Raw genomic sequence first — 10,215 nt, forward strand, 5'->3', positions numbered from 1 at the left:
AGTATACTAACCAAGGCGTATAATGTCTTTGTGTATTTGGAAAAAGGTTTGTTGAAAGGTGTGTTTAGAGTCTTTTTCCAGAGGCTAGTTTTAATTCAGAAATGGTCCAAGACTAGTTTTAGGTATTTTTCAGAATTCTGCCGATAAGATGTATAAATAATTTTCTTCAATTCGACTCCCACACAGCAGTTTAAAAAGCGTTATATGATCTTTTTTATGTCTGTGTTAGATTCAAACTCTACCCTTTTAAATATAGTACATTTTCTTTCACTTTCCTCCAATCTTATCAGGTTCTTAAGAAATTCAAGTTTCTCCTTTCAAAAATGCATCGCTTTCTGAATCAAAATCTGTAAGGAAAAGCATTTTTTTTAACAAAAAGCAAAGAATTCACAAGTTCTTCTTATTGTACATTCAAATGTCTTTTTTATAAATTCATTGTTTTTATTCATTTCAATATTCTGGCTCCCTATTCTTCGAAAACTTCACCACAGACACGTCCACAGAGGGAAGGGCTATGAGTCCCTTGCCTCCTCATAAAAAAAAAAAAACTCAACTTATAATACTTTCCAAGAATTGTCTAACACTTTTTGTGTGAATTATCCGATTTCACCTTTTTTAAATTCACCCCCCTTTTCCAAAATCATACACTTGTGATTTTAAGATTGGCTTAAAATCACACAGCATGTAGGTTGGATTAAGAGAAGTCCCCTTGATCCACCAAATAAAAAAAGAAAAAGCTAAGATTAATTGGTTACATATAGTGTTGGGCGGTATTCAATATCGATATATCGGAGCTAATATCGATATTGAATATAGAAACGTAAATGTTGATATCGAAAACGGTATTTGAAAATGTTTGACTATCTTTGGCTTTTTCTGCTATCTACCAGTAAACGTCCAGCAGAAAAGATCCAACATAGAAAATTGATTAGGAAATGGCCGAGAAGAAGAACAATGATGTTTTTAATCTTATGACTCACACATGCTGCTACACAGCATACATACCTGTATCCATAAATTGGTGTAGCCTATTCTCAAACTTAGAATACGTTTAGTGAGAGGGACTTTGAAAATTTGCGTGATTTTTGGGGTAAGGAAAAAACACCCCAAAAAGTCAAGAAATCTTAATGAAAAGCACACCACCAGATTCATCATATCATGGAACCCTATTGTAAAGATTTCAACCTCCCATCTGCAAAAACGGGGCATTTTGTATTTTGTCAGAAGAAAAATTACGGATGCATGTTTATTTATTCCTTTTTTATTTTATTTTTTGCCAGGGTAATCGTACGAAACCAATGACCCAAGAATATTGTGAAAGAGCTAGTTAGAAAAAAAAAAAATTTCTAGTTTGCCGTTCGCCTGCGAGTCCAGAGGACTTGTTGGTCAAGCGTAAATCCTATGACACAGTATTCCACCTTTAGACTACAAGTGGCCAAGCCTATTAGACTTAGGTTTCACTTGTTCGCCTGTGAGTCCAAGCAAATTCAGTCCCAGACTTTGCATACAAGTCGAGGGCGACATTGTCCATCATGTATAAGCCCAAAATCAATCCAATTCTTTCATCCGTTAGTTCTATGACTATCTACCTTAGTTCTGCCCTAGGAATGCCGCGTGGACGGATGATAGATAGACTTATCTATCAACAAATGAACTGACATCATTTTTTTCAACCCTAATAAGGATTTATGCCAGATTTGCCTCTCACTCAATTGGACTATCTGCCTTGGCTTTTTCCACAATTAGCCATAGCTTGATGTCTATAACTTTTAATTCAAATTTGGTTCTAACTATCTATATCTATCTATGTGTTCTGTATCTAAATATATCTATCTATATCTATGTATATTGGGTCACTATATGTATCTATCTATATCTATCTATATTCTATCTTAGTTCTATCTATTTATCTGACATCATTTTTATACAATCTTAATAAGGGGTTATGCCAGATTTGTCTCGCACTCAATTGGACTATCAGTCTTGGCTTTTTCCACAATTAGCCATAGCTTGATGCCTATAACTTTTAATTTAACTTTGGTTCTATCTATCTATATCTATCTATGTGTTCTATATCTAAATCTATCTATCTATATTGATTCACTATGTGTAACTGTCTACATCTATCTATATTCTATCTTAGTTCTATCTATTTATCTGACATCATTTTTATACAATCCTAATAAGGGGTTATGCCAGAATTTACCTCTCATACAATCGGAATATATGTCTGGCTTTTTCTACAATTAGCCATGGCTTGGTGCCCACAACTACTTGATTTTGATTCAAAATCAATATATAAGTGACCCAAAATATTGGACAGCAACTAACCCCCCTCCTATGCGCTTTTTTCCCTGAGGTCATCCAATCCAAATTTTGAGATATTCATTTTGTTCACCATACGTGAAGGATCAGATAACTGAGCTTCCGGGGGTATCATGACCCCCACAGCCTGAGGAAAGGGCTTTAAGTTATGACTTTCGCCTATTGTTTGCGTATTGTATTTTTATTTGTAAGTAAACAGGCATTTGTCGGGGAGGGAGAATTTCCTGTAGGGGGTTTTCAACGGGTCAAATTTTCCATGGACAAGGAAGTTTCCGGGGATGAACTAACAAGGGGGAATTTTATATGGGAGAATTTGTCAGAACTCCTATACGAAATTCGTCATAATTTCTCTTTGCCGATTCAATTTTTCATGTAGAGACGTTCCAAGGAAATTGCCATGGCTCCCCCCCACAGTACCTGGGGGAAGGGCGATATGTTATTAACTTCGCCTATTGTTTACACACAGTATTTGTTATTTGGAAGTAAACAGACATTTTTAGGGGGGAAGATTTTCCGCAGGAGGTTTTCCACGAGGAGAATTTGCCAGAACTCCTATACGAAATTTATCTTACTTTCTCTTTGCCGATTCAATTTAACATCTAAGGATGTTCTGGAAAAATTGTCCGAGGGAAATTTCCAGAGAAGTTAAAATTGTCTGGGGTATTATTTCGTGGGTGGGGGGGGACAATTGACGGGAAAAATTGTCCATAGGGAAGTTTTCAATGGGAGAAATTCTTCGTGGTGGAGCTCTCCGCAGGAGATAATCTCCTTGGGGTAATTTTTCGCAGGAGAAATTTTTCATGGGAGAATTTTCCATGAAAGAAACTTTCCATCCGGATGGTATTTCGAGGGAAAATCTCCTATTGAAGGATTTTTCCAGCATGATTTGAAAAAAGATTAAAAACTAAATGAAAAACAAGTCTTTTTTCTCAAATGAAAGTAGGCTAAAGAGAATTATCTAGGCGAAATTGTCTACCGAGAAATTTCTGGGTGGAAGTTTCAGCAGGGACGAATTTTTTCGGGGGGGGGGGGGGTCCACCATTATTTGAGAACAATTTAAAATAAAATAAAAAGTTTTTTTCAACTGGAACTAGGGAGGAATATTGAAACTTAACACAAGAAGAAATCATACCGTATATGAGGGGAGTTATCCCCTCCTCAATACCTCGCTCTGTACGCTAAAGTTTAATTTTTTATCTCATTCTTTAAAAACAAACACAAAGGCAATTTAATTAGAATAAGAAGCTTATTTTAAATACTATAAAAAACGTATATGAGGGGCATCCCTCTCATATACGGAATAATTCCTGTTCGTTTTATGTTTAAATGCTGAACCTTACTTTCAGTTGAAACAGCTTATTTTTTTTTAATTGATCACTACAAGGTACAACCAATTCTCAGGGAAAAACATTGACATGTTGCTGCGATTGAATAGCCAAAAGTAGCCAGTAGGTTATTTCCTTTATCCTGAGCCCGAGTAATTTCAAATCTAGATTTCTAAGATATTCACTTATGCAATGGAAATTTGTTTTTATTACTTGATTTTTTATAATTCATAGTTTAAAAATGTACAAAATACTTTTATTACAGTTTCTGGTACTTATCTGTTAGCCACTACACACTCGGGAATTTGGTGAAGAAATACTTTTTAAAAATTTTAATATTAAAATAAATGACAATGATAAAAAGTTCCCTTTCCTATATTGGACTGTACAATTTCATAAGAATCCCCCTAAACCACGGTTTATTGCTGGAGCAGCTAAATGTCCAACCCGCATTGCTGCTACTGACCTCTCTTTAATTTTAAAGGAAATTGTAAATAAACTTAAAACCTATTGTTCTGGTATTAAAAATTTTCGAATTTTAATCCATATTGGAGTGTTAATAATTCACTGCAGGTGATAGATTCTTTAACAATGGTTTCAGCTAAAAGAATTGAGTCTTTCGATTTTGCGACAATGTATACTAATTTATCACTTAATGTAGTGTTTGATAATTTAAAAACTGTTATCAAGAAATCTTTCCTCTTATCTAGTAAAAGGTTCTTAAAAATAGACATTTATAATAAAAAAGCTATATGGACAAATTGCTTTAATACTATAGTTAACTTGAGATGTTACAGCTTGGATATGATTTTTGAGTTATTGGAATTTGTTTTATACAATACTTATATAAGATTTGGGGGTGATTTGTACAAGCAAATTGTGGGAATTCCTATGGGGGGGAAATGAAGATCATTTCTTAGATTTAAATATTAATATTTGTGATAATAATAAATTAAGTTTTAAAATGTATAATAAAACGGATGATTTTGATTTTGAAGTGATTAGTTTCCCATTCCCTGAAAGTAATATACACTCAAATATCACATATTCAGCGTTTTTCTCACAGTTACTTCGTTATGCAAGGATTTGTAGTAATTATATTGATTTTAAAAATAGATGTAAAATCTTAAGCCAAAAATTGATATCAAGAGGTTTTTCTGCAAATAAATTAACTTGGCAATTTAAAAAAATTAGTTTTCATTATAACGAACTTTTAAATAAATATCAAAAGAATTATCTAGAAATACTTAAAGAAATTTTCAACTAATTTCGGAGGTTCGAGAAATGTTGTCGCAGCGCCATTTATTTTGAATTGTGTTTCTAATTGAGCGGATTTTCTTATAAATTAGCCACATGGTAAAGATGAATTCCATAATTGTTTAGTTCATTCAGGTTTTTTTGCAATGTGTTAATATTTGTGATTTGGTAAAATTTATAATATTTAGTTTACCTATTGTTGCTAAAGGGAGGGATATATTAACAGGATAAGCTTGTTTTGGTTTTACTTGGTTGTTTTACATTTGCTGTTTTTTTTTTTTTCTTTCATAGGCATGTATTTTGGGGGTGATACCTGACGCGGGGATGCCATGGATATTCTGTGGTAGCCACAACACTGTGCTGGGTAGAGAATTTAGAGTGGCGAAACCCTATATAGGCCAGTGTATTCTCCTGATGAGCCCTTATGTTGGGTGTTGCCTCTGAATTATTTGTCTATATTATTTTTTCTATTTTTTGGTAAATGACGACTTATACTTATTGACGACATGACTGCCTGTCCATGGATTATTCTTTATGGTTGATTGTGTGTGGCTATGCTGTTTGACCTATGTGATTGTATGGATGAGTAGGGTTAAGGCCTCATTCAAGTGCTGGTCTATATTAATCACTAATTTAGGAAAACAGTCTTCCTTTTCTCCTTCTGTCTCTCTTTTTTTTTTCTTTTTTTTTTTACATATATATATATATATATATATATATATATATATATATATATATATATATATAAGTTGTCTGTGTGTGTGTGTCGAGTAACGTCATGTTTGTGTGTCGACTAACGTCATGTTTGTTGATTGACGAAATTAAATGACGACCGGGACACCGGGACATAGGGAATATAAATGACGACCGGGACACTCAAAGAGAAAGCGACCGGGACACAAGGAATGTTCGATTAGCAATCACCATCAACAAAGCACCGGGACACAAATGACGACCGGGACACAGGGAATAAAAATGACGACCAGGACACTCAAAGAGAAATTACAGACCGGGACACCGAAACACAAATGACGACCGGGACACCGGGACACAGGGAATATAAATGGCGAACGCAACACTCAAAGAGAAATTATAGACTGGGACACCGGGACACAAATGAAGACCGGGACACAGGGAAACAACAACAACGGGGACGCCGGGGGCATAGGAGGATATATAAATGACGACAGGGACACAGGAAATGTTCGATTAGCAATCACCATCAACAAAGCTCAAGGGCAATCATTAGAATAATGAGGTATAGATCTGAATACAGATTGTTCTTCCCATGGACAATTATATGTTGCATGTTCAAGAGTCGGTAAACCTGACAATCTATTTATATGCACAGACAATGGGAGAGCCAAGAATGTTGTACATTCGCAAGTTTTACGTAGTTAAATATATATATATATATATATATATATATATATATATATATATATATATATATATATATATATATATATATATATATATATATATATATATATATATATATATATATATATATATATATATATATATATATATATATATATACATATATATATCTATCTATATTCACAGGTGGGACACAGGGACACAACTACAATGGCGCGTAACTAATATGGCGCGTAACGACTTGCGCGCGCGGGGGGGCTTGGGGGGCGCGAAGCGTCCCCACCAACTAGGTGTTGGGGTGGCGCAAAGCGCCACCCCAACAGCTATTATATATATATATATAATATATATATAGATATATATATATATATAACTATATAGATATATATATATATATAACTATATATATATATATATATATATATATATATATATATATATATATATATATATATATATATATATATATATATATATATATATATATATATATATATATATATATATATATTTAATATATACATAAATATATATTTATATATATATATATATATATATATATATATATATATATATATATATATATATATATATATATATATATATATATATATATATATATATATGCATATATATATATATACATATATATATATATATATATATATATATATATATATATATATATATATATATATATATATATATATATATATATATATATGCATATATATATACATATATATATATATATATATATATATATATATATATATATATATATATATATATATATATATGTATGTATATATGTATATATATATATATATATATATATATATATATATATATATATATATATATATATATATATATATATATATATATATATATATATATATATATATATATATATATATATATATATATATATATATATATATATAGAACATTTGGGCTGTATATTTGCATGCTAGGGAAGGGGGTTAAGTATAGCAGGGCTACATGATTTATGTAGCCTGACCAAACCAAAATACCAATTAAATATTTATTGAAATATAGCTACAATGTAGTTTTCCACTGTGGCGAAGCTAATTGTCTCCGTATACAAACAGCAATAAACTGGTTATTGCCTAATTTTATAGATCCAAATTCTCGAGTGTGTATTGACAAACAGAAAAGTACCGATTTTTTTTTTATTAAACAGGCAAAGTCAAGAGTTAATCTGAATAAAACTGATCAGAAACATCGAAATTGATATATTGATTATCAAACATTGAAAGTAAAAATATCGATATATCGATATATGGTTTAATCAAATTATCGCCCAACACTAGTTACATCAATTTACGATGTAAGAATATCTGAAAAACAGTTGGCCAGTTTCTCAGATTGGCCAAAAGAAGACAGTGTAAAAGACTCGTACTATTCTTTGTCTCCGATTGACTTGCAACATATTAGATAATGGGCTAAAGGATACTAAGAGAGGAATATACTCCTACTACTAAAAACTCACCGCAGCAACAAGTCGCCTGAGGCCAACACAGCTACACACGTCTTCCTCCATCCTACTCTATTCAAAGCCCCCCTCTTTACACCCTCTTAGGAAGTTCCCATTTTCCTTAAATATTCCTTTACATCTTCCCAACCGCGGACAACCTGCTTTCCGTTTAGCTCTAGACAGTTGGCCGAACAGGACAATCTTTGGCAAACTGTCATCCTTCATTCGCAGAACGTCCCCAAGCCATCTCAACCATTCTCTCATTATGGCCCTTGAAAGCAGAATTGAGGCACACTTTTCGTGGAGCCTACTGTTTGAAATACGTTCAGTCAGCTGGGTATCCTAAACAAAACGTACGCAATTTCTTCAAAAACATCTAGCACATTTTTCTCTGTTTTTCGGAGCCCCTATGCTTCAAATCAGAACCATATTCGACCATTGTCATCACTGTAGCTTCTAATATTCTTGGTTTGCAGACTTACCTTCCTATTCTTCCAAACTTTTTTTAACTGTTGAGAAAAACCCTGAGCCATGGACATTTTACTTTTAACATTTTCACCGCTCCCACTGTCTTTACTAATAATACTACTAAGGTAACTGAAGCTCCCAACCTGATCAATCTTTTCGTTACCTAGTGTCACCTGTTCATCTTCACTTACTCCTAGCCTTAGTGACTTAGTCTTCTTAACATTCATTTTCAAGCCTAATTTAGCACCCTGAACTCATAAAACCTCTAAAAATTCATTCATTTTGCTCACACTTTCATCTAATATGCTTAAACCATCAGCATAATCTAAGTCCAGGAGAGTTTTTCCTCCCCATTTGATTCCGTGGTCTCCAATTGCCTTTTCTGTGCTCCTTAAGACGAGTCCATCAAAATGGTCCATATAAAGGGGGATAGAACGACACTATAACTATTATATATAACACGTGTTATATATAATGTCACCTTTCTTATACAGTGGTTTAATTAAGGTTTTCCTAAAATCATTGGGTACTTCTCCTTTTTTCAAAAATCATGTTCATGATCTTGAGTAGCTTATTCCTAGCCTCAGATCCACCATATTTATGAAACTCATTAATCATACTATCAGCACCTGGAACCTTATTATTTTTTAATCCTTTTAGTACTGTTGCTAATTCTTCCTCACTAAACAAATCTTCCTTCCCATCCAAGGTATCAAACTTTTTCATTTTCATCTATATCTTTTCCTGCAACTGTATCTCAGTTTAGCACATTCTCAAAATATTCAACCCATCTTTCTTTAACTTTTTCCTTATCACTAATTGTGGCCCCATTTCTATCTTTAACTGGGACTAGTCCGGATTGGCTACTCCCTTTCAATTTATTAACATGCCTGTATAATATTTTACTATTATGTCAGAAATATAGACATATTAGATTTCTAATATATCCCAATATATCCTATTTAAAGAATAAACAAATTAGAACATATAAGAAAAATCTAAAATTTCAATTTTCTTTATATTATTTCAACTTACATTTATATTTATTTCAGACTTGTTCATGAGTGATGAAGGAGACAATGATGAACAAGAACATCAATTTCTCGGAGACTTGGAACTAGCAAAGTCCTTAAGCCTAGCAAGCTATGCATTAGCAAACATGCAAAAACATATCTACAACTCAATCTGAAATATGCACAGCACTGGTCCAACCTCTCACTGAACCAATTAAGAAAAGTGTTCAAGGGAAATGCATTATTAGTCCTGGTAAATTTAGCTTATAATTCAAAACCTCGCTAAAAAGACTCGAATTGAATATGTTTTGCTTGCATCTAATATCACAAATCTTAGTTGATTTCACCTTTCAAAACTTTACAACAGTCTAACTGTGTCCCATCTTCTTGCTTCCCCCATTTGGGAAATTTTATTTTCTGCTTCAAATAAAAAATATTAACCAAATCTATTTTAAATTCGCCAAGTATCTGTTGCATCTGCCTCCTTGAACCAGTAATTCTTTTCTGGTGCCAAATTGAAATTGATTCTGCCTGCAAACATTATTTTGTTTAAGAATTAACGATGCTTCTTGACTCCTATGGTCCCTGCGTCGGCCCTAAGTGCATTCCTGCAGCGTGATTCGATCTCTGGGTCCCGTATTACCAAGCTAAGGTCAAATCCACTGCGCCACCACAGGACTGCAAACATTATTGATGCAAAAGTGGAAGATTTCTAATCCTCCGCTAGAAAGCTCAACCACCAGTGGTGTTTCCTCTTCGTATAGTATGTAGTTATGTTTGTGTTTGTTGATTGTAATCTCACTTTTCGTTGTTGTTTATTTTCTATTTTTTTTTTTTGCCTTATTCTGTCACTAGGGCTACGAACCCTCCTTTGTTTTGTTGACGGGTCAGAAATAAATTGATTGATTGTTTGGATTCTAAGACTATAGCAATTCGTCAGGGT

Source organism: Artemia franciscana, chromosome 1, assembly GCF_032884065.1.
Source record: "Artemia franciscana chromosome 1, ASM3288406v1, whole genome shotgun sequence".
In the NCBI taxonomy this organism is placed as follows: domain Eukaryota; kingdom Metazoa; phylum Arthropoda; class Branchiopoda; order Anostraca; family Artemiidae; genus Artemia; species Artemia franciscana.